This window comes from Lissotriton vulgaris, chromosome 6 (assembly GCF_964263255.1).
Source record: "Lissotriton vulgaris chromosome 6, aLisVul1.2, whole genome shotgun sequence".
Classification (NCBI taxonomy): Eukaryota; Metazoa; Chordata; class Amphibia; order Caudata; family Salamandridae; genus Lissotriton; species Lissotriton vulgaris.
In genome coordinates, this window is record NC_141694.1 from 141,123,139 (window position 1) to 141,147,894 (window position 24,756).

The following is a 24,756-nucleotide window of genomic DNA, read 5'->3' on the forward strand; positions in this document are numbered from 1 at the left end:
ACAGTACACAAACTCACAGAGCACAGCTGTAAAAGCACAATAGAGCTGCTGCACCATTACAGGGCGCCACAACTCTTTGCAACAATACAATATTCCATTATAGGGAGGAAAAATACAAACAAATGTGTACTTTTCAGACCAACAACTTGAACAATCTATAGGACACAAACTGAATACATGATGCAGCCTGTCAAAGGAGACAAACCATGAAACTAGATCATGCCAGAGACGGCAAACTGAATACAATTCTAGAAAATAAATAAAATACATTAACAATTCAGAAATACAATCTACAGAATGCATAACTCAATAATTGTAGGGGAAATAAAAGGCATATGGTATCATTACAGTAGATAATGCAGTTGACAGAAAGACATTGAGCCTTTTCATTAACATTTTTAAAAAAACACTGTCATTCCAAATCAAACCGTGTACCACTAACAAAACACTGATCGACCTTTTACGACTTACAGGCTACAAAGGAGAAGTGAAATGCACCAGTACGTCCCAATCACACAAACCTTGCTTTGACCAGAAGTCCGGAAAATGTTTTGCTGATTGCATTGCAGCAGTGACCAAATATTGCCAATCAATGATTGTTTTTCCATTCCATTCCAAAAATCTTTATTTCGATCACATGATCATAAAAGATATACATAGCATCACAGAATATTTCATTTTAAAGTTAAAAACACATTAAGCAACATTAGTGATCAAAATGAATAGAGGTATGCCTGGAATTCAAATCTGTCCTGAGTCGCCAAGTTTCTTAACCACATGGCTGCTGGGCGTTTTCCCCCCCTGTGCTGGAAAATGCCATTTTAGTGGCACCATGACGAGCTCAGCTCGTCATCAGCACACGACACCCGTGGGTGATGACGAGCTGAGCTCGTCATCAGCATCGAAAGGGTTAATGCATCGATTTCGGGCATACCACATTGAGGTTGAGAATTTAGATGCAAATACGGTAGTTGGGGCTAAGTCTGTCTTTAAAACTCTGTAAGCGGGTAAAAAAGTTCTGAATCCCATGTTTTTAAGCAAAGGAACGAGCCAGTACTTCCTGCTCCTCTCATAGGCTCGGCAGAAAAAGACCACATGTACATCATTCTCCTTTGTGTGGGCACATGCAGGGCAAAATTCTGTAGGGGAGCGACAAGACCATGCTGCTGTGAAAGATGCCAGAGGGAAGAGTCCCATATCTCCATTGCAGGAATAATTTCCTAGTTAGTACCGGAGTCATGGCATCTAGGACAATTTCCAATTGATAGGAGTCTTTGATTTTTATGAACTGGTTTGTCAGTGATCCATCACGGGTGCCTTCGACAGCTCGGGAGAGCATTAGATCGTAGTAGACTCTCGATAGCACCTTTCTGGGGGACCTGTTACTTGTATTTGCTGGATCCAACCATAGTTCAGGAAGTCCAATTGCCGCAAAAGTTCTCCTAATGTAGTTTAGCCAAGGTGTTCTTGTGGCATTGGGCAACAGTAGGAATTCCTGTAGCTCAGCTCTGTAAGTTGAGAGATCTGGGCTGCTCCATAGGCGTCGCCAGAATGCTAAAGGTTTGAGCCCCAGCTCCTCCGTTATGGGCCGGAGGCCCATATCCAGCCTGAGAGGAAGAATTGGAGTACTCAACGGAAGAGCAGCAATCTGCCTCAGAAATTTATTCTCGGTAGTCAATAGTTTTGGTGATGGAATGTGACCCCCACAACTCGCCCACATATGTGACACCCCCCCGGGCCTTATAAATTTGGATGACAGGGGTGAGTGGCCGGTAGGGTGATTTATTCGCTAATCTCATAGTACTACCCGCCAACTGTGCCAGTTTGATATTTGCTTTTGACTGGTGTGCCGACCACGTTAGGTTTTCATTGAGGGTGATCCCCAGGTATTCGATTGTGTGGACCCGTTCCAGTTGAACTGTACCTAGCAGGGGAGGTGGGCGATTAAGGCGCTTGGGGTTGAGAATCATGTATTTGGTTTTCTGAGGGTTGATTTTGAGTCCCCTTTCTGTGCAGAACTCCAGAAAACCGTCCAAGACTCGTTGTATGCCCATCAGGGATTTAGACAGCAGCAGGGTGTGATCCGCAAACATAATTGCGGGCACCCTGCTGCCAGTCAGTTTTGGGGCATCAGTGTTGGGAATCCTGGTCAGGTGAGCGATTACCCCGTTCACAAAGAGGCAGAACAGGGTTGGTGCGAGCACGCAGCCCTGTTATCCCCTCTGCGAACGGGGAACCTTCCGGTTAAATTGCCACCTCTGCTGCACCTAACGCGCGCGTAGTTGTTATGATGTAATCTAATCAGGATTGCCAAGATGTCTCCCGGGACGTTCATCTCCTCCATGACCTGCCACAGTTTTGCTCTTGGGACCAAATCGAAGGCGGCACGCAGTCCACGAAAACTGTGTACAAGGTGCTGCCCTCGATTAATGCTGTCCTCCAATACAATAGGTTCAGCCTGAAAATTTGGTCGATTGTGGACACCCCTCGCCTAAATCCCGCCTGGTAAGGAGTCAAGATGTCCGTCTCCTCCAACCAGTTCTGTAACCGATCCAAGATCAGTCTTCCAAAAAGCTTTTGGGATACATCAATAAGACTGATCGGGCTATAATTGGCTGGCTGCAGAGGGGATCCCTTTTTAAAGATAGGAACCACCTCTGCTCCCAGCCAAGTATCCGGAACCTCCATCCCCCCTAGAACAGCATTAAATATCAGCATGAGGTAGGGGGCCCATATCCCTGGTTCCTGCTTAAATAGGTCGCGGGTACCCCTTCAAGGCCTGGGGCCTTCCCTGTTGACAACCCAGCTATAGCCACCCTCACCTCTTTTTCTGTGATTGTTTTTCAAAACTGTGCATTCGATTGCTCCAGCAAATCAGCTTTCATTTCATCTCCACTCAACCATGCTATTGTTTTTCCCTTAATAAGGAAAAATAAGGGCTAGAAACCCTGGCGAACTGTGTTCCGATTTCTCTTTTGTAGCTTCATGCTAAGACCATTGGCCCTGATCAGGGTGGGTTGACGGCTGACCAATGCACCCTGTGCACGGCCGTTGGGCTTCTGCAGCAGAGGTTCAGAGTAGGGCTTGGTCTGTAACCAACTGCTGCAGAGACTCAACCTACCTGCATCGCATTTGCCCCTTTTCCACAGTGCACAACATGGTGGTTGACTCCAGTGGCTAGAATGGCAGCTGGCAAGCTCTCAAGTCTGCACGGACTCGAGAGTCCACACAGTGCTTTTTTTCATGGGTGCTTTTTTTCCCACCAGTCTGAGTTCCCTCTCACCACTGTCTTGGTTTCCTCCCTTCGTGCAGTTGGCTGTCCAAGGCTGTGCACATTTTATTTAATTTTTGTTTTAAGAATGCAAAACTTGCAAGTCGGAGCTGACTTTGTAGTTTCAAGATGTGAGAGGAAAACAAATTCAACCCTAATCCAGCCAATCACATTGTCTTAAAATTTGAAAAAGTGACTGACACGACTGATTTGCGAGTTCGAATGGCATAGCTATATAAAAGAGTTAATCCATTAAAGCTCCCTCTATCCACAACTTTTTTTTTTTTTAAAGCAACTGTCTCAAAAACAACAAAAAGGATTTACACCCAGCAAAAAAAAAGGCCTGCTTTCCGAGTAAAGTTCTACTTTGAAGTGAAATTTGGTGTAAAACCGTTTAGACTGCCGCGTACTATCTGGAATTGTACATGGCACGAGACCCCAGGCTGACCGTCGCTGTGCTCCTTGACCAGGGCGGGGTGCGCATCCCCACGTTGGAACAGGCGGCCCAGACAAACCTGGAGCGCCCCATCTCCTCATAAGAGATTGAGGAGGCAGTCAACCTGGTCTCACCGGGTGAGACCCCGGGCCGGACGGCTTGCCACAGGAATATTATGAGGCCTACAGAGGCAACCTGATCCCCCACCTCGCAAACTTGTTTAAACAAGCTGTGGACCAAGGATTATTTCCGCCAGAAACGGACATCGCCACCATTGTGGTCATCCCAAAATCCCAGACTCCCTCCCGATTATGTGATGATTACCGCCCCATATCCTTCCTTAATACCGAAATCAAGCTCTACGCCACCATTCTGGCCCAGCGCCTAAAACCCTATTTAGCCTCATTGGTACACCCGGATCAGTGTGGATTCATGCAGCAGCGGGGGACCCGCCACTGTCTCCAAAGATTGCAGTCGGCCCTGGCACACCGGCACCTGATTACCCCTTACTTGGCACTCCTGTCCATAGATTTTGAAAAAACCTTCGATTCCGTGGACTGGAGGTACCTTCAGGGTGTGTTGACAGAGATGGGATTTGGGCCCCTCTTTTGTTCTCTGGTCCGAGTCCTCTCCGCCCGACTGAGAGCACGAGTCCTGGTCAATGGGGTGCTGTCGGAAGCCTTTCCCATCGCCAGGGCCACTAGGCAGGATTGTCCCCTTTCTCCTTTACTATTTGCCCTGGTGATGGAACCCTTGGCGTCCCTGTTGCGGGCTGAGGATCGCCTCCGTGGTTGGGAGTGGCCGCATACGGACAAGATCGCGTTGTACGCGGATGACGTGCTGGTCTTCCTGTCCGACCCAGCCTCCTCCGGGCCACAGTGCCTCAGAATCTTGCAGGTTTTCGAGCAGGCATCAGGACTGCGGCTTAACCCCGGAAAGTCTGTGCTAGTCCCCTTGTATCTTTCTAGAGAGTGCTTCGAGTGGCAGTCCACCATTCCGATTCGGAGGCTGTCCTTTAAGTATCTGGGGATCTGGATCATGCTTTTGCCCGAACTGGGGTGGTCCCTCAACCTGGCCCCCTTAGTTAAGAAGACTAAAGAAGATCTCCTCAAATGAAGGGCGCTGCCCCTGAACCCCCTGGGGAGAGTAGCTCTCTTTAAAATGATGATCCTCCCCAGGTTCCTCTACGTCCTCCAGAACACCCCTTTTCCAAGGTCTGGTTCAAGGAGCTGGACCCTCTAATCACTAAGTTTCTCTGGAGCGGTGGAAGGGCCCGGATGGCTTTGTCGGTCTCTCGGATTCCCTCTTACGATGGTGGCATGGGATTGACGCACCTATACCTCTATTTTCTGGTAGTGCGCCTATTAGTTATACACGATTAGTTTAATGGGGGCTGGTCAAACCCTGCCTATAGGCTTGAATTGAGCGAACTGGGGATAGCGGGTGCCCAGGCCATGTTATACGGGGAACCCATTCCGAGCAGGCTTCCTGAAGTGACGCGATCAGTGTTGTTGGCATGGCGGGCTTCGGTCCGGCACACGGGGTGGTCGGGGAAACTGACCCAATGCACCCCCCTCTGGCAGGGGGCGTGGCTTTGTGAGGTCAGCGGTTTGAGGGGGATTTAAACCTTGGGACCTCATTGGTATCTCCCAATTAGGGGATGCGAGGGCGAGAGGCCAGATGTTGTCCTTCCAAAAACTCCAAATCCGTTACTCCCTGCACTCCTCTCAACACTATAAATACCTGCAGTTGCAACATGCCCTCCTCACACACATCACGGGTGACATGAGGCTCCCTGAATGCAGCTCCATTGAGGCTCAGACACTGATGGGTGACTTGGGGAGGAGGGGGGTTTCCCAAATTTATCGCACTCTAGTTATTAACACTCCCACATCACTGGACAAGTTGAGGGATAAATGGGTGGTATGGGTGGCCCCCCTTGATGATGCGGACTGGTGCGATCCCCTTATGGTCCCCAGAACAGTTACTGTCTCCGCCAAACTCAAGTTGATTCAATTATACGATCACTGGCTGGGTATAGCTGACCCCCCGGGCACCGATATGTGCTGGATCAGCTCTAAGTTTATAATTATTCAAATGTTAAGTTCATAAAGATCCTTATTTCCAAATAAAACAGTTACTTCATTGTTCATTTGTATTTCATTTAATCGTCCTGAAATTATTTTCCAAAAAAATCGTTTTCCAATTTCACATGTAAATCCAATGCATTTCGGCAGTATTATTCTGCCTTCATCAGGGAAATAGAATATCTACAAATTAAAGAAACACATTTTTAATCTATATGCATGTCTAGTAAGTTACATCTTTTTCATCTTAACTTTCCAAAGTTTGCCAACATTTTATAATATTTTATAATGACTTAGTCAGCGAGCATTCTGTTTTAATTAATAGGGGCTTTAAATTCTCCTTTGCGCTATGGGAATGTATCAAACTAGTGTTTACTTGGTATCTAAAACGATTGAGTTCATTACGCTCGGTTGCTGCCTGTTGTTTACTGCCGTTACTGAAGCGCTCACAAAAAGGATGTTGACAAGTCTCGCTTTACGCGCTGACGGTGTCGGTCTAACCATAGCTCAACCATATCGTGCTTAGGTTCACTGTGACTAGACAAAGTCTAATTACTAAAATAATTGCTGTTATACGCGCTTGAACAGCCTAAGCTGGTTTTCGGCTTACCTCGGCGTTTCTGCTCCTCGCGCCATACCTCTACGGACTGATTCTGATACTTCCGGTATTACGCCCCTGGCGCCTGCGCTCTATTTAGCTCTCGCTATTCCGTTTTTTTTGTATGTATAATCCCACTAACTTTATTAATGTTCTGTTCTAGGGGATCTACACCAGTGCTCGTTTCCACTATGTGCTAATGCTGCTGCTACGCTTGCAATTATGAAGATTGTGCTCAAAGGTGTTAATGCAATACTATAAAAATGAAAATATTTAACTCATTTGGTGTGGCTCGAATGTTTATAAGTCACAAAGAAATTCTGTTCTTTCATTGAGTCCTCCGGGCTTCAGACTGCCCAGATTATAAATCCAGTAATTCTCCTGTTTCAGCAACTTAATTTTGTTCATGGAACCTTCCATTCTGGGCAGTGTTTCAAGTACGCATACTCGTAATTGGCTGACATTATGTTGCTTCTGTGTGAAATGTTCCGCCACACTGGTCTTTTGGGATTTAAGTCTGATAGTGCTTTTGTGTTCATTTATGCGAACTTTCAGTTTCCGTTCCGTATGTCCCACATAAACGTCTCCACAAGGACATTTAATCATATAGATTAGGTTGCTTGAGTCGCATGTTGCATTCACTTTTAATGATATGGGGTAACCCCTTTGTGGATGTGTTATGCTTGCTCCTTTAATAATGTTGTTACACGTATTGCAGTTATAGCACGGGATCGTGCCCTTAAATGATATTGCTCTGTGCTTTTCTTCCTGTGGTTTTAAGAAATCTGCTAAATTTTTAGCACGGGTATGTGCAAAAATTGGTTCCTCTGAAAAAATTCCTTTAAAGTCTGGTTCCATTGTTAGCATTGGCCAATGCTTTTTGATGATTTGTTTAAATTGAGTGCTGACTGTAGAGAATTTGCTCACGCATGTGATGCGATTACTGGTTGTGGGTGTTTTTCGGATTAGTAACTCTTGTCTGGATTTCTGTTGAGCTCGTGTTAATGCTGTTTGTGTAATATCTGGGGGATATCCCCTTTCAATGAATCTTTGTTTCATTTCGTTCATTTGTTCTCTGCATTTTGTAGCCTCTGAGACCACTCTCTTCACCCGTAACATCTGAGAATATGGGAGGTGTTTCTTGAGGGCTGGAGGATGATGGCTATTGAATTGCAACAGGTTGTTTCTGTCTGTTTTTTTTCGATATAAGTTTGTGGAGAATTCATCACTTTCTTTCGTTATCTCAACGTCAAGGTATTGTATTCTGGATTCTTGAATATCCCATGTGAATCCGATTTGGTCTATTTTTGTATCCAAGTTTTGTAATTGTTGTTGGAGTATGTTATGGGAACCCTTCCATATCAGAAAAATATCATCTATGAATCGTACATACATGACTGTGTTATTGTTCCAAATCGTGTCTTGAAATACATGTGCTTCCTCGAATGCTGCCATGAACAGATTTGCATACGCCGGAGCGGCGCAATTTCCCATAGATGTTCCGCTTTGTTGCATGAACCATTTTTTGTTATGTTCAAAATAGCTATGTTGCAATGTAAACTGCATGAGTTCTAAAAGAAAGACTTGTTGTTCTTGTGGATAATCACTCTCAAGAAGGGCGCTTTCAATAGCTTCCAAACCTTGCTGATGCGGTATTGAAGTATAGAGGGCTTTTACATCAATGGTGGCCATTGTCATGCTTTCTTCTGGTTGGATGGAGGACAATTTGATAAGGAAGTCTGTGGTGTCTTTCAAATATGATCTGGTTTTTTAGGTCTCGCCTGGACATCGCATCCGAAGGATGCGTCCAGGCTGGAGACTTATAGTCGTCTGACACGGGGGAATGAGGGACACGAAACTGTGACGAGCGGCTGGATTGAGCTGCGTGCACGCGCGTCAACATTCACGCATGCGCACATCACAGCCACACGCATACACAGCACTCACGCATGCGCACATACACACGCATACACAGGCACACCCCCGTCACCTACACGCATACACAGAGACCCCTCCACACACACCAGCCCCTCTCCTCTCGGCTCCACACACACGCACACGCATTTACACTTACACAGACACGCAGGCACCCAGACAGGCAACCCCCCCCCCGTCACACACACGCATACACACAGACTCCAGGACACATACACATACACACACACACACACATGCACGCTCACACACATACACAGTCCGCCGCCGCGCGCGCGCACACAGATGCCCCCCCCCCCCAACAAGGCGAAGCCCCACTCACCGGCATCCTCAGTGCAGCGGCTCCCACCGGCAGCAAGACTATTCTTCCCTTCTTAGGCACCGGGGCGCAGGGTAGGCTCCTGCCTGCTCCGGTGCGCCAAACAATCGCGGCTCTTCCGTGGGAGGCGGGGTAGGCTCCCGCCCTCCTACTTCCGGTTGTCCCGCCCGGCCTGCCTGACTTCCTGGTCGCAGGCCGGTGTTCTAACTAAAATCGTGGGCCAATTTAAAATCGCAGCATGGGATGCGAGTACAATGGAATTAAGGGGATTCCTTCAGCTGCACACCTGGGGCAGCGCACTGTGAAAGAAAGGCGGGGGGTGGGGGCATGCTGCATCTGCAAGTAGTGAATGGGCGCCTTTCTTTGGCGGCGGGGGAGCTTGCAAAAGCACCCCTCGATCCCCGCAGCCCTCCTCGCCTTTGTGCGGGCCTCTCCTGTGAGCCTCGGCCGGGCCCTGAGCCCCCGAGGCAGGGGCTACAGGTGAACGGCGGTTAACGGTGCTCGAACAGGAGTAGTGTTCGCCGCTGGATCTTGAAAGCGCATGCGTGCAATCACACGCATGCGCACTAAACCGACAGAAGAATGGGGAGCTTAAAAATACATGCTGCCGAGACATGGACCATATGCGGCTGCGCATAATTGTGCGCATGCGTGCAAACGCGGGGGGTGTAAAGACAGATGGGGTGGGTCTATTGATAGCACACCGGATCACAGATACTACGAGCATACTGAATGAGACGCCAGATATGCGTGCCTCCAATTGGGGGAAAGGGTAGTAGGACTACCGGTTTTGGCCGCCATCTTGGAGTGGGGTCATATTCCTTGCAGATAACTAGATAAATCAAGGGAAGAAATCCGCCATCTTCAAGGATGGAACAAAGTTTATACTGTGGGTCTGTCACAGTTAGTTGCTAGGTGCCAAGTGCATATTTGATCAATTGAAACGGCGGAACGGCGCAGTGATAGTGAAGGTGCTAATTTATATAAAGCTAATTGTAGAAAAATGATTGTATTGATGGCAAAGATGCAACAATGGTTAAGTTACTCAATGATTACAAACAAACAACAAACAAATAACTTGCATTGATTAATTCATGTTAATGTTCATTGTGAGTATGGACGATGCCGTGAGGGCAACTCAAGTCTCTCAAGCTGAATACTGAGTGCGTGCAGAATGACAGTGCGTGCAGAGTGACAGTGCGTGCAGAGTGACAGTGCGTACAGAGTGACAGTGAGTGCAGAGTGACAGTGAGTGCAGAGTGAGTGCAGAGTGACAGTGAGTGCAGAGTGACAGTGAGTGCAGAGTGACAGTGAGTGCAGAGTGACAGTGAGTGCAGAGTGACAGTGAGTGCAGAGTGACAGTGAGTGCAGAGTGACAGTGAGTGCAGAGTGACAGTGAGTGCAGAGTGACAGTGAGTGCAGAGTGACAGTGAGTGCAGAGTGACAGTGAGTGCAGAGTGAGTGCAGAGTGACAGTGAGTGCAGAGTGCGTGCAGAGTGACAGTGAGTGCAGAGTGACAGTGCGTGCAGAGTGACAGTGAGTGCAGAGTGACAGTGAGTGCAGAGTGACAGTGAGTGCAGAGTGAGTGCAGAGTGAGTGCAGAGTGACAGTGAGTGCAGAGTGCGTGCAGAGTGACAGTGAGTGCAGAGTGACAGTGAGTGCAGAGTGACAGTGAGTGCAGAGTGACAGTGAGTGCAAAGTGACAGTGAGTGCAGAGTGACAGTGAGTGCGGAGTGACAGTGAGTGCGGAGTGACAGTGAGTGCGGAGTGACAGTGAGTGCGGAGTGACAGTGAGTGCAGAGTGACAGTGAGTGCAGAGTGACAGTGAGTGCAGAGTGACAGTGAGTGCAGAGTGACAGTGAGTGCAGAGTGCGTGCAGAGTGACAGTGAGTGCAGAGTGACAGTGAGTGCAGAGTGACAGTGAGTGCAGAGTGACAGTGAGTGCAGAGTGACAGTGAGTGCAGAGTGACAGTGAGTGCAGAGTGACAGTGAGTGCAGAGTGAGTGCAGAGTGACAGTGAGTGCAGAGTGCGTGCAGAGTGACAGTGAGTGCAGAGTGACAGTGCGTGCAGAGTGACAGTGCGTGCAGAGTGACAGTGCGTGCAGAGTGACAGTGAGTGCAGAGTGACAGTGAGTGCAGAGTGACAGTGAGTGCAGAGTGAGTGCAGAGTGAGTGCAGAGTGACAGTGAGTGCAGAGTGCGTGCAGAGTGACAGTGAGTGCAGAGTGACAGTGAGTGCAGAGTGACAGTGAGTGCAGAGTGACAGTGAGTGCAAAGTGACAGTGAGTGCAGAGTGACAGTGAGTGCGGAGTGACAGTGAGTGCGGAGTGACAGTGAGTGCGGAGTGACAGTGAGTGCGGAGTGACAGTGAGTGCAGAGTGACAGTGAGTGCAGAGTGCGTGCAGAGTGACAGTGAGTGCAGAGTGAGTGCAGAGTGACAGTGAGTGCAGAGTGACAGTGAGTGCGGAGTGACAGTGAGTGCGGAGTGACAGTGAGTGCGGAGTGACAGTGAGTGCGGAGTGACAGTGAGTGCAGAGTGACAGTGAGTGCAGAGTGACAGTGAGTGCAGAGTGACAGTGAGTGCAGAGTGACAGTGAGTGCAGAGTGACAGTGAGTGCGGAGTGACAGTGAGTGCGAAGTGACAGTGAGTGCGAAGTGACAGTGAGTGCGGAGTGACAGTTAGTGCGGAGTGACAGTGAGTGCAGAGTGACAGTGAGTGCGGAGTGACAGTGAGTGCGAAGTGACAGTGAGTGCGAAGTGACAGTGAGTGCGGAGTGACAGTGAGTGCAGAGTGACAGTGAGTGCAGAGTGACAGTGAGTGCAGAGTGACAGTGAGTGCAGAGTGACAGTGAGTGCAGAGTGACAGTGAGTGCAGAGTGACAGTGAGTGCAGAGTGACAGTGAGTGCAGAGTGAGTGCAGAGTGACAGTGAGTGCAGAGTGAGTGCAGAGTGAGTGCAGAGTGACAGTGAGTGCAGAGTGACAGTGAGTGCAGAGTGACAGTGAGTGCAGAGTGACAGTGAGTGCAGAGTGACAGTGAGTGCAGAGTGACAGTGAGTGCAGAGTGACAGTGAGTGCAGAGTGACAGTGAGTGCAGAGTGCGTGCAGAGTGACAGTGAGTGCAGAGTGACAGTGAGTGCAGAGTGACAGTGAGTGCAGAGTGACAGTGAGTGCAGAGTGAGTGCAGAGTGACAGTGAGTGCAGAGTGACAGTGAGTGCAGAGTGACAGTGAGTGCAGAGTGACAGTGAGTGCAGAGTGACAGTGAGTGCAGAGTGCGTGCAGAGTGCGTGCAGAGTGACAGTGAGTGCAGAGTGACAGTGAGTGCAGAGTGACAGTGAGTGCAGAGTGACAGTGAGTGCAGAGTGAGTGCAGAGTGAGTGCAGAGTGACAGTGAGTGCAGAGTGACAGTGAGTGCAGAGTGACAGTGAGTGCAGAGTGAGTGCAGAGTGAGTGCAGAGTGACAGTGAGTGCAGAGTGACAGTGAGTGCAGAGTGCATGCAGAGTGACAGTGAGTGCAGAGTGACAGTGAGTGCAGAGTGACAGTGAGTGCAGAGTGACAGTCAGTGCAGAGTGACAGTCAGTGCAGAGTGCGTGCAGAGTGACAGTGAGTGCAGAGTGACAGTGAGTGCAGAGTGACAGTGAGTACAGTCACTCAGCACCACCACATTATCAGTCAGAACCACCACAGCATCACTCAGAACCACCACAGCACCACTCAGCACCACCACAGCATCACTCAGCACCACCACAGCACCACCATAGCACCACTCAGCACCACCACTGCATCACTCAGCATCACCACAGCCCCATTCAGCACCACCACAGCATCACTCAGCACCACCACAGCACAAATATGTTCTCTCAATGTTTCAAGCTTTATTACAAATGTCACAAAAAGATGTTAATATTTCACTTCTGTTCTTGGATTTTGTTACAATAAAATACACTGAACATAATCTTCACAAAAGTTATTTACAAAAGTTTAAGCTATTGCCATTATAAATTACAATCACTTTTATTAAGTATTAAAAAAAATTAAAAGCCATTGTTATTTGTAATATCAATACATCTAAGTCACGTAAATACAAATGTTGCATTACAAATGCTATAGGTGTCACATTTGCGAAAGTTATAACTATTGGCATTGTAAATGACAAAGCTATTAATTTAGCTATTTTCAAAACCAACACATAAATGAACGTTTGGTGAATTTCCATTAAAATATTTGACTTTTTTACTAAGATATTATTATACTGTTTTATGCAAACAAAATTTAGATACTGCATAAATAACTTTAATAAAACATATTTTATATGAAGCTTTTTATGTAAAAAAAAACTATAGCATAAAGCAAAAAACAATTGCCATTTACAATGCTAATAGCTCAAACTTAAATAATGCGAGACCTATTGCATTGCAAATGCTTGTTGTACTAGTGGTTGTAAATATCTGTCCAGGTACTTCCCAACTGGTTCGTGGATACTTTGTTTGGTGGACACGATGGGTCTGCATGGTGGTTTCAATAGGTCTTTATGAACCTTGGGGACTAGATAAATAGTTGGGGTTCTTTGATGTTCTTGTGTGAGGTATTTAAATGTTTTTTCCGTGATGGTTCCTTGATCATGAGCTTTCTGAACTATGTTCAACAAGACTTTTTTGATTTCTGTTGTGGGATTAGTTCCGATCTCCATGTATAAATTCATGTCACTTAGATGTTCATTCATTGTATTTTCATAGTATGCTTTGTTGGGGATAACTGTTGCACCCCCCTTGTCTGCCTTTTGGCATATGATGTTTTGATTCTCCGCTATGGATTTGAGGATTCCAAATTCTTTCTTGGTGGTGTTCATTTTGTGTGGTTTTTGTTTAGTGCTCAATTGTTTTAAGTCTCTACTGCATAATTGTTCGTATAGATCTATTGTTTTGTGGCTGATCGGGGGCATATATGTGCTTCTGGCTTTTAATCCCTTTAGTTCATCTGTTTCCATTGTAGGTTGTTTTTCCACTATATTTTCAAAGAAATGTCTGAGGCGCAATTTTCTTGTGAGTTTGAATAAGCTTACTTCCAACTCTAAAGTATTGGTGTGGGCCGTCGGGACGAAAGATAATCCTTTTTGTAGTGTTGCTATTTGAATTTTGCTGAAGGTGTAATTCGATATGTTCAACACTAAACTTTGTTGGTCTGTTGTTGTTTTTTCCTCTCCTTCTTGGTTAGTGTGGACCGTGTTTGCGGTTGGTTGGATCCTGTTTCTTTTTCTATGTCCCCTCCGGAGTCTTCTGTTTCTATCCGGCCTTCCTCTAAAAAAGGTACCGCTGTCGATGTAGTTGCTTGTTCCTTGGATTGTGTGCTCTTCTGTGGTATATATATTTTGTCTGAGTTGTTCTTTCACTATCCGTTGAAGATGTGTCAGTATGTGAGGTATATCCTTTGGATTGTCTTTTTCTCGTATACACCTCGGCCCATGTGTAGACTTCTTGTAATTTATAATCCAAAGTGTCTCGTTTATATTTGCGTAGCTTGCGCTCATTAATTTCTTGGGTGTGTTTTATCAATTGGGTATTTATGTCTTCCAGGGTTGCAGTTAGTTCTTCTGGTGTGCTTAGTTTGGCTATTTCTGTTTTGGTTTGTTCTATTTCATGAGTGAGTTCTTCTAATATTAAGGCCAGTTCTTCTATGATCAGTAGGATGAGGTCTAAACTGCACTTATTCAAAATTGCAAACCATTTTTCTGTGAAAGTTTGGGAATTTTTACATAGACTGGGTTTGAGGGCAATCCTGAGGCCTCTAGGTATCCTTTGGGCTTTATGGTATTTAATCATGGTGGATGCGTGCATTCTCTGGTTGATCTCCTTGCGAGTTAAGTATAGAAGATGTCTTAATTGTTGTTCCTTGTTTTTTGAGTAAACTGGTTCTTTATTCGATGGTTGAATTAATGAATAGATTTTTTCACTTGCGTCTGTCGCATATGCGAATGTTTCTGCCCGCCTGTCCGTGGAGGCTGTGATTTCTTCGTATTGCATTTTCAGGTTTGGTTGATTCCTCAATGGTTTATGTGCGTGCTTCTATCCTGAAGGGCGGGTACTGTAATATACTAAAGTATAGGGTAGAGCACCGCTGTTTCAACTGAAAGATATGAGTTGTTTTCGTGCCTCCGGGGCTCTCTCCCAGTCTGGAGAGATATAATTCCACCTCTGATAGCAGCTATACCTGGCTGGGTATAGCTGACCCCCCGGGCACCGATATGTGCTGGATCAGCTCTAAGTTTATAATTATTCAAATGTTAAGTTCATAAAGATCCTTATTTCCAAATAAAACAGTTACTTCATTGTTCATTTGTATTTCATTTAATCGTCATGAAATTATTTTCCAAAAAAATCGTTTTCCAATTTCACATGTAAATCCAATGCATTTCGGCAGTATTATTCTGCCTTCATCAGGGAAATAGAATATCTACAAATTAAAGAAACACATTTTTAATCTATATGCATGTCTAGTAAGTTACATCTTTTTCATCTTAACTTTCCAAAGTTTGCCAACATTTTATAATATTTTATAATGACTTAGTCAGCGAGCATTCTGTTTTAATTAATAGGGGCTTTAAATTCTCCTTTGCGCTATGGGAATGTATCAAACTAGTGTTTACTTGGTATCTAAAACGATTGAGTTCATTACGCTCGGTTGCTGCCTGTTGTTTATTGCCGTTACTGAAGCGCTCACAAAAAGGATGTTGACAAGTCTCGCTTTACGCGCTGACGGTGTCGGTCTAACCATAGCTCAACCATATCGTGCTTAGGTTCACTGTGACTAGACAAAGTCTAATTACTAAAATAATTGCTGTTATACGCGCTTGAACAGCCTAAGCTGGTTTTCGGCTTACCTCGGCGTTTCTGCTCCTCGCGCCATACCTCTACGGACTGATTCTGATACTTCCGGTATTACGCCCCTGGCGCCTGCGCTCTATTTAGCTCTCGCTATTCCGTTTTTTTTGTATGTATAATCCCACTAACTTTATTAATGTTCTGTTCTAGGGGATCTACACCAGTGCTCGTTTCCACTATGTGCTAATGCTGCTGTTACGCTTGCAATTATGAAGATTGTGCTCAAAGGTGTTAATGCAATACTATAAAAATGAAAATATTTAACTCATTTGGTGTGGCTCGAATGTTTATAAGTAACAAAGAAATTCTGTTCTTTCATTGAGTCCTCCGGGCTTCAGACTGCCCAGATTATAAATCCAGTAATTCTCCTGTTTCAGCAACTTAATTTTGTTCATGGAACCTTCCATTCTGGGCAGTGTTTCAAGTACGCATACTCGTAATTGGCTGACATTATGTTGCTTCTGTGTGAAATGTTCCGCCACACTGGTCTTTTGGGATTTAAGTCGGATAGTGCTTTTGTGTTCATTTATGCGAACTTTCAGTTTCCGTTCCGTATGTCCCACATAAACGTCTCCACAAGGACATTTAATCATATAGATTAGGTTGCTTGAGTCGCATGTTGCATTCACTTTTAATGATATGGGGTAACCCCTTTGTGGATGTGTTATGCTTGCTCCTTTAATAATGTTGTTACACGTATTGCAGTTATAGCACGGGATCGTGCCCTTAAATGATATTGCTCTGTGCTTTTCTTCCTGTGGTTTTAAGAAATCTGCTAAATTTTTAGCACGGGTATGTGCAAAAATTGGTTCCTCTGAAAAAATTCCTTTAAAGTCTGGTTCCATTGTTAGCATTGGCCAATGCTTTTTGATGATTTGTTTAAATTGAGTGCTGACTGTAGAGAATTTGCTCACGCATGTGATGCGATTACTGGTTGTGGGTGTTTTTCGGATTAGTAACTCTTGTCTGGATTTCTGTTGAGTTCCATGAACAAAATTAAGTTGCTGAAACAGGAGAATTACTGGATTTATAATCTGGGCAGTCTGAAGCCCGGAGGACTCAATGAAAGAACAGAATTTCTTTGTTACTTATAAACATTCGAGCCACACCAAATGAGTTAAATATTTTCATTTTTATAGTATTGAATTAACACCTTTGAGCACAATCTTCATAATTGCAAGCGTAACAGCAGCATTAGCACATAGTGGAAACGAGCACTGGTGTAGATCCCCTAGAACAGAACATTAATAAAGTTAGTGGGATTATACATACAAAAAAAACGGAATAGCGAGAGCTAAATAGAGCGCAGGCGCCAGGGGCGTAATACCGGAAGTATCAGAATCAGTCCGTAGAGGTATGGCGCGAGGAGCAGAAACGCCGAGGTAAGCCGAAAACCAGCTTAGGCTGTTCAAGCGCGTATAACAGCAATTATTTTAGTAATTAGACTTTGTCTAGTCACAGTGAACCTAAGCACGATATGGTTGAGCTATGGTTAGACCGACACCGTCAGCGCGTAAAGCGAGACTTGTCAACATCCTTTTTGTGAGCGCTTCAGTAACGGCAGTAAACAACAGGCAGCAACCGAGCGTAATGAACTCAATCGTTTTAGATACCAAGTAAACACTAGTTTGATACATTCCCATAGCGCAAAGGAGAATTTAAAGCCCCTATTAATTAAAACAGAATGCTCGCTGACTAAGTCATTATAAAATATTATAAAATGTTGGCAAACTTTGGAAAGTTAAGATGAAAAAGATGTAACTTACTAGACATGCATATAGATTAAAAATGTGTTTCTTTAATTTGTAGATATTCTATTTCCCTGATGAAGGCAGAATAATACTGCCGAAATGCATCGGATTTACATGTGAAATTGGAAAACGATTTTTTTGGAAAATAATTTCATGACGATTAAATGAAATACAAATGAACAATGAAGTAACTGTTTTATTTGGAAATAAGGATCTTTATGAACTTAACATTTGAATAATTATAAACTTAGAGCTGATCCAGCACATATCGGTGCCCGGGGGGTCAGCTATACCCAGCCAGGTATAGCTGCTATCAGAGGTTGGAATTATATCTCTCCAGACGGGGAGAGAGCCCCGGAGGCACGAAAACAACTCATATCTTTCAGTTGAAACAGCGGTGCTCTACCCTATACTTTAGTATATTACAGTACCCGCCCTTCAGGATAGAAGCACGCACATAAACCATTGAGGAATCAACCAAACCTGAAAATGCAATACGAAGAAATCACAGCCTCCACGGACAGGCGGGCAGAAACATTCGCATATGCGACAGACGCAAGTGAAAAAATCTATTCATTAATTCAACCATCGAATAAAGAACCAGTTTACTCAAAAAACAAGGAACAACAATTAAGACATCTTCTATACTTAACTCGCAAGGAGATCAACCAGAGAATGCACGCATCCACCATGATTAAATACCATAAAGCCCAAAGGGTTTACCTAGAGGTCTCAGGATTGCCCTCAAACCCAGTCTATGTAAAAATTCCAAAACTTTCACAGAAAAATGGTTTGCAATTTTGAATAAGTGCAGTTTAGACCTCATCCTACTGATCATAGAAGAACTGGCCTTAATATTAGAAGAACTCACTCATGAAATAGAACAAACCAAAACAGAAATAGCCAAACTAAGCACACCAGAAGAACTAACTGCAACCCTGGAAGACATAAATACCCAATTGATAAAACACACCCAAGAAATTAATGAGCGCAAGCTACGCAAATATAAACGAGACACTTTGGATTATAAATTACAAGAAGTCTACACATGGGCCGAGGTGTATGCGAGAAAAAGACAATCCAAAGGATATACCTCACATACTGACACATCTTCAACGGATAGTGAAAGAACAACTCAGACAAAAAATATACCACAGAAAAGCACACAATCCAAGGAACAAGCAACTACATCGACAGCGGTACCTTTTTTAGAGGAAGGCCGGATAGAAACAGAAGACTCCGGAGGGGACATAGAAAAAGAAACAGGATCCAACCAACCGCTAACACGGTCCACACTAACCAAGAAGGAGAGGAAAAAACAACAACAGACCAACAAAGTTTAGTGTTGAACATATCGAATTACACCTTCAGCAAAATTCAAATAGCAACACTACAAAAAGGATTATCTTTCGTCCCGACGGCCCACACCAATACTTTAGAGTTGGAAGTAAGCTTATTCAAACTCACAAGAAAATTGCGCCTCAGACATTTCTTTGAAAATATAGTGGAAAAACAACCTACAATGGAAACAGATGAACTAAAGGGATTAAAAGCCAGAAGCACATATATGCCCCCGATCAGCCACAAAACAATAGATCTATACGAACAATTATGCAGTAGAGACTTAAAACAATTGAGCACTAAACAAAAACCACACAAAATGAACACCACCAAGAAAGAATTTGGAATCCTCAAATCCATAGCGGAGAATCAAAACATCATATGCCAAAAGGCAGACAAGGGGGGTGCAACAGTTATCCTCAACAAAGCATACTATGAAAATACAATGAATGAACATCTAAGTGACATGAATTTATACATGGAGATCGGAACTAATCCCACAACATTAATCAAAAAAGTCTTGTTGAACATAGTTCAGAAAGCTCATGATCAAGGAACCATCACGGAAAAAACATTTAAATACCTCACACAAGAACATCAAAGAACCCCAACTATTTATCTAGTCCCCAAGGTTCATAAAGACCTATTGAAACCACCATGCAGACCCATCGTGTCCACCAAACAAAGTATCCACGAACCAGTTGGGAAGTACCTGGACAGATATTTACAACCACTAGTACAAAAAACCAGATCATATTTGAAAGACACCACAGACTTCCTTATCAAATTGTCCTCCATCCAACCAGATGAAAGCATGACAATGGCCAACATTGATGTAAAAGCCCTCTATACTTCAATACCGCATCAGCAAGGTTTGGAAGCTATTGAAAGCGCCCTTCTTGAGAGTGATTATCCACAAGAACAACAAGTCTTTCTTTTAGAACTCATGCAGTTTACATTGCAACATAGCTATTTTGAACATAACAAAAAATGGTTCATGCAACAAAGCGGAACATCTATGGGAAATTGCGCCGCTCCGGCGTATGCAAATCTGTTCATGGCAGCATTCGAGGAAGCACATGTATTTCAAGACACGATTTGGAACAATAACACAGTCATGTATGTACGATTCATAGATGATATTTTTCTGATATGGAAGGGTTCCCATAACATACTCCAACAACAATTACAAAACTTGGATACAAAAATAGACCAAATCGGATTCACATGAGATATTCAAGAATCCAGAATACAATACCTTGACGTTGAGATAACGAAAGAAAGTGATGAATTCTCCACAAACTTATATCGAAAAAAAACAGACAGAAACAACCTGTTGCAATTCAATAGCCATCATCCTCCAGCCCTCAAGAAACACCTCCCATATTCTCAGATGTTACGGGTGAAGAGAGTGGTCTCAGAGGCTACAAAATGCAGAGAACAAATGAACGAAATGAAACAAAGATTCATTGAAAGGGGATATCCCCCAGATATTACACAAACAGCATTAACACGAGCTCAACAGAAATCCAGACAAGAGTTACTAATCCGAAAAACACCCACAACCAGTAATCGCATCACATGCGTGAGCAAATTCTCTACAGTCAGCACTCAATTTAAACAAATCATCAAAAAGCATTGGCCAATGCTAACAATGGAACCAGACTTTAAAGGAATTTTTTCAGAGGAACCAATTTTTGCACATACCCGTGCTAAAAATTTAGCAGATTTCTTAAAACCACAGGAAGAAAAGCACAGAGCAATATCATTTAAGGGCACGATCCCGTGCTATAACTGCAATACGTGTAACAACATTATTAAAGGAGCAAGCATAACACATCCACAAAGGGGTTACCCCATATCATTAAAAGTGAATGCAACATGCGACTCAAGCAATCTAATCTATATGATTAAATGTCCTTGTGGAGACGTTTATGTGGGACATACGGAACGGAAACTGAAAGTTCGCATAAATGAACACAAAAGCACTATCAGACTTAAATCCCAAAAGACCAGTGTGGCGGAACATTTCACACAGAAGCAACATAATGTCAGCCAATTACGAGTATGCGTACTTGAAACACTGCCCAGAATGGAAGGTTCCATGAACAAAATTAAGTTGCTGAAACAGGAGAATTACTGGATTTATAATCTGGGCAGTCTGAAGCCCGGAGGACTCAATGAAAGAACAGAATTTCTTTGTTACTTATAAACATTCGAGCCACACCAAATGAGTTAAATATTTTCATTTTTATAGTATTGCATTAACACCTTTGAGCACAATCTTCATAATTGCAAGCGTAACAGCAGCATTAGCACATAGTGGAAACGAGCACTGGTGTAGATCCCCTAGAACAGAACATTAATAAAGTTAGTGGGATTATACATACAAAAAAAACGGAATAGCGAGAGCTAAATAGAGCGCAGGCGCCAGGGGCGTAATACCGGAAGTATCAGAATCAGTCCGTAGAGGTATGGCGCGAGGAGCAGAAACGCCGAGGTAAGCCGAAAACCAGCTTAGGCTGTTCAAGCGCGTATAACAGCAATTATTTTAGTAATTAGACTTTGTCTAGTCACAGTGAACCTAAGCACGATATGGTTGAGCTATGGTTAGACCGACACCGTCAGCGCGTAAAGCGAGACTTGTCAACATCCTTTTTGTGAGCGCTTCAGTAACGGCAGTAAACAACAGGCAGCAACCGAGCGTAATGAACTCAATCGTTTTAGATACCAAGTAAACACTAGTTTGATACATTCCCATAGCGCAAAGGAGAATTTAAAGCCCCTATTAATTAAAACAGAATGCTCGCTGACTAAGTCATTATAAAATATTATAAAATGTTGGCAAACTTTGGAAAGTTAAGATGAAAAAGATGTAACTTACTAGACATGCATATAGATTAAAAATGTGTTTCTTTAATTTGTAGATATTCTATTTCCCTGATGAAGGCAGAATAATACTGCCGAAATGCATTGGATTTACATGTGAAATTGGAAAACGATTTTTTTGGAAAATAATTTCATGACGATTAAATGAAATACAAATGAACAATGAAGTAACTGTTTTATTTGGAAATAAGGATCTTTATGAACTTAACATTTGAATAATTATAAACTTAGAGCTGATCCAGCACATATCGGTGCCCGGGGGGTCAGCTATACCTAGCCAGGTATAGCTGCTATCAGAGGCTGGAATTATATCTCTCCAGACGGGGAGAGAGCCCCGGAGGCACGAAAACAACTCATATCTTTCAGTTGAAACAGCGGTGCTCTACCCTATACTTTAGTCAATTATACGATCTACACGCTGCGTATCTCACCCCCCTGCGCCTGCAGGTTTGCGCCCAGATGCGGCATGCACACGATGCATGCACGTCCCGGACGATTTCCTCCATATGGTTTGGTCATGCCCCCGCTTGGGGCAGTTCTGAGGTTTCTTTGAGGGAGAGTTGACGGAGGTTCTTGGTTGGGATGTTCCTCATGACCCGCGTCACTCCCTGCTAGGTATCACTGACGGGCTGGATGGGTCCAGGTCTGATAAGTTGTTTTACAATACAGCAATGATGGTGGCGAAGCAGGACATTGCAGCAGCCTGGCTAAGCCCTGATCCTCCTACCCTGGTGAAGTGGCGAAAAGGGGTCGACTGGTGTGCGACCCAAGAGAAAGCCATGCATATAGCGAAGGGGCGTGCCAAGAAATATCGTAGAGTGTGGGGGAAGTGGCTGGGAGCTGTGGAGGGTCCAGATTGACTGGACTCCAGCATCTGCTAGGGGTTATGTTTTTCCTTTTTAGAGGGTCCTTGATTGGAGAGTACAGCGACGGTATGAATGAACTCATATCTGTGATTTCCGTGCATTGGCTGATCTGTTTTTCTTTGTTTTTTAAAATCAATCAAATTTGCTTATCCCAAAAAAATAAAAAACGTCAGGTGAGAGCAAAATTGTTCACTCTCTTATAACTTTTTGCTCCATGGAAAGATCTTCAAGGATACTTAGCTGAACCAGCTCGACTGCCAAATGTCAGGCAAATCCAGCAACGGGGTCAAAAGTAATAGGTGAATTAAAGTGAGCCTTTTCAATGAAAAGTGAGACTCAAACAGAACTACACAGTGGCTATCGCCACCTTGAAATGCAATATACATGTATATAAAAATATAAATTGAGAGAGATATACACACAAATGTTTTACAAAGAGAAGCATGGTATGTTATTTTCTATATTGCTGTATTGCCGCAGTTAAGGGCTCAAAGGAGCAAACGGTACAATCTAGTATACAGTTGCAAACATAGGGTAATCCTCACAAAAATTTGTTACCGAGTTGTGAAAGGAATATGATCAGTACTGAACTTAAAAGAACACATTCTGGGGAAGGGAGAGCAAATATTAAGTTGGTGTCATCAGGCTGATTTGTGGGAGCAGCAAAAATACAGCAATTAGTAGGATGATTGGTGCGTTCAATCAATGCACTGCTACGTGCTTACTTTTTAAAACTAAAAGCACATGTTTAAAAGCTACAACCTTCTCATTAAAATAAACATTTCGATTTGCATATATTTGTGTTTGTTAATTAAAGAAAATTTCAGTTTGTGCATAAGTATGATGTAGATTTGTTTGTGTAGATGTATGTACCTTTTGACGTTCAAATTGAAATAACTGTTTTGATCTAGGTCGCCAGCTTCCAATTCGGATTCAGTGGGAGTCAAACAAAAGTTTGCTGCAGTTGGCTTACAGAGCCACACAAGCGCCCCAGGGGTGCTAAAATGTACATAATATAATGTCTTGTGTTCCAGTCATTTCAGTGGGTACTGCCATCAATTCCACCCAAAAACATCTGAGCTCTTCATGGCTCTCTTCATTAGCTGATGAGTGCAGTATGGGAGGTGGGGCTGAGACCTTGAGTGTGTATAAGCATCATATAAAAGAGGCAGGAAGGATGGGGGCCAAGGTGGCCTGACCAAGATGCTCATTTATTTGCACCAACAGATCTGCTGATTTCCAGGCTGGACTGGCCATTGTAAGTCTTACTCTGGAAAGCGTCCAGCCCAAGTCACACAGTGAATCCGATGCATTATAGGCGAGTGCAGAAAGTACAAACACTAAAACTTTGGTTCGTGGAGAGGCGCAGATATCTTGCCATCACAAAAAGAGGTGTGGCAGAGATCAGATTGTCAGGCCGTCGATCTTGGTTTCGGGACTGACAAATTGTAGCTGAAGAGATATGTGCAGTGGGGGATAGAGATCAGGTGTCCAATGTATACACAGAAAAGCAGACACCAGGACATACCATATTATAATTGTACATATAAATACTGCATTCTGAACTATTTCATATTTTACACGGTGGTCAGTTATACCGCAAATCTGTCATGCCCCTTGCCTTTTTTAATTGACCTGAAAACCCCTGCTTTACACAGCTGAACTAACTTGCTTTCTACGTTTAATATAAGTACAGTGAATTGTGTGTACTTTTCTAATTTTTGACATTCATCTACAAGAAAGGAATTGCTCTTCATAGATTGTACTTTTTTATGAAGAAGTGTTCCACAGAGTTGACTGCCTTAAGTCACAGCCTCGTCTCACTCAAAATTTTTAATAAATAGTATATTACGCCGCATGGTGCATACATACACACTTCTTTAGCGAGCAGCCCCAGCCAGATACACCACTAGCTTAAAGAGGGTACCTAGCATTTAAACTAAAAAAAATATAAGCCAGAGAACTCTGTACAATGGTTTTCCGATAAACTCCATGAGGAAACAAAGTGTAAAGTTCTCCACATCTTTATGGTGTCAGTATCACCTGCTAATCCTGTTTGCCTGTAAAAAAGCTAATGAAAAACAATTTTTTTAGGATAAGGCTTCCATCCTTGTTGCCTGCAGTGATTTGATGAAAAAATAAAAGAGCTAAAAACTTAATATCAAGAAACAATCAAACTCAATCTTGCACTTATTTGACACCCGAGCTATTAGCGTATTGGCCTTATTAGGAACTGAAATACAGATAACGTGACCGAAAGCAGCTGCACGACCTCAGGTTTAAATTTTCTTTTGTGATTAATTATATAGAAATGAGTGAACATTACTGGGAACTTCCCTCACACCTAGATCATTCAAAAGTACAATTATTAGTAGCACACCCTTGC

General features: G+C 43.8%; 1 protein-coding gene across 1 annotated transcript in view; it reads right to left on the bottom strand.

The window, feature by feature from the left end:
* PARP1 (poly(ADP-ribose) polymerase 1) overlaps nucleotides 1-24,756 on the bottom strand; it is a 461,510-nt gene that overhangs the window by 338,632 nt on the left and 98,122 nt on the right. The gene's annotated exons all lie outside the window — the stretch shown is intronic.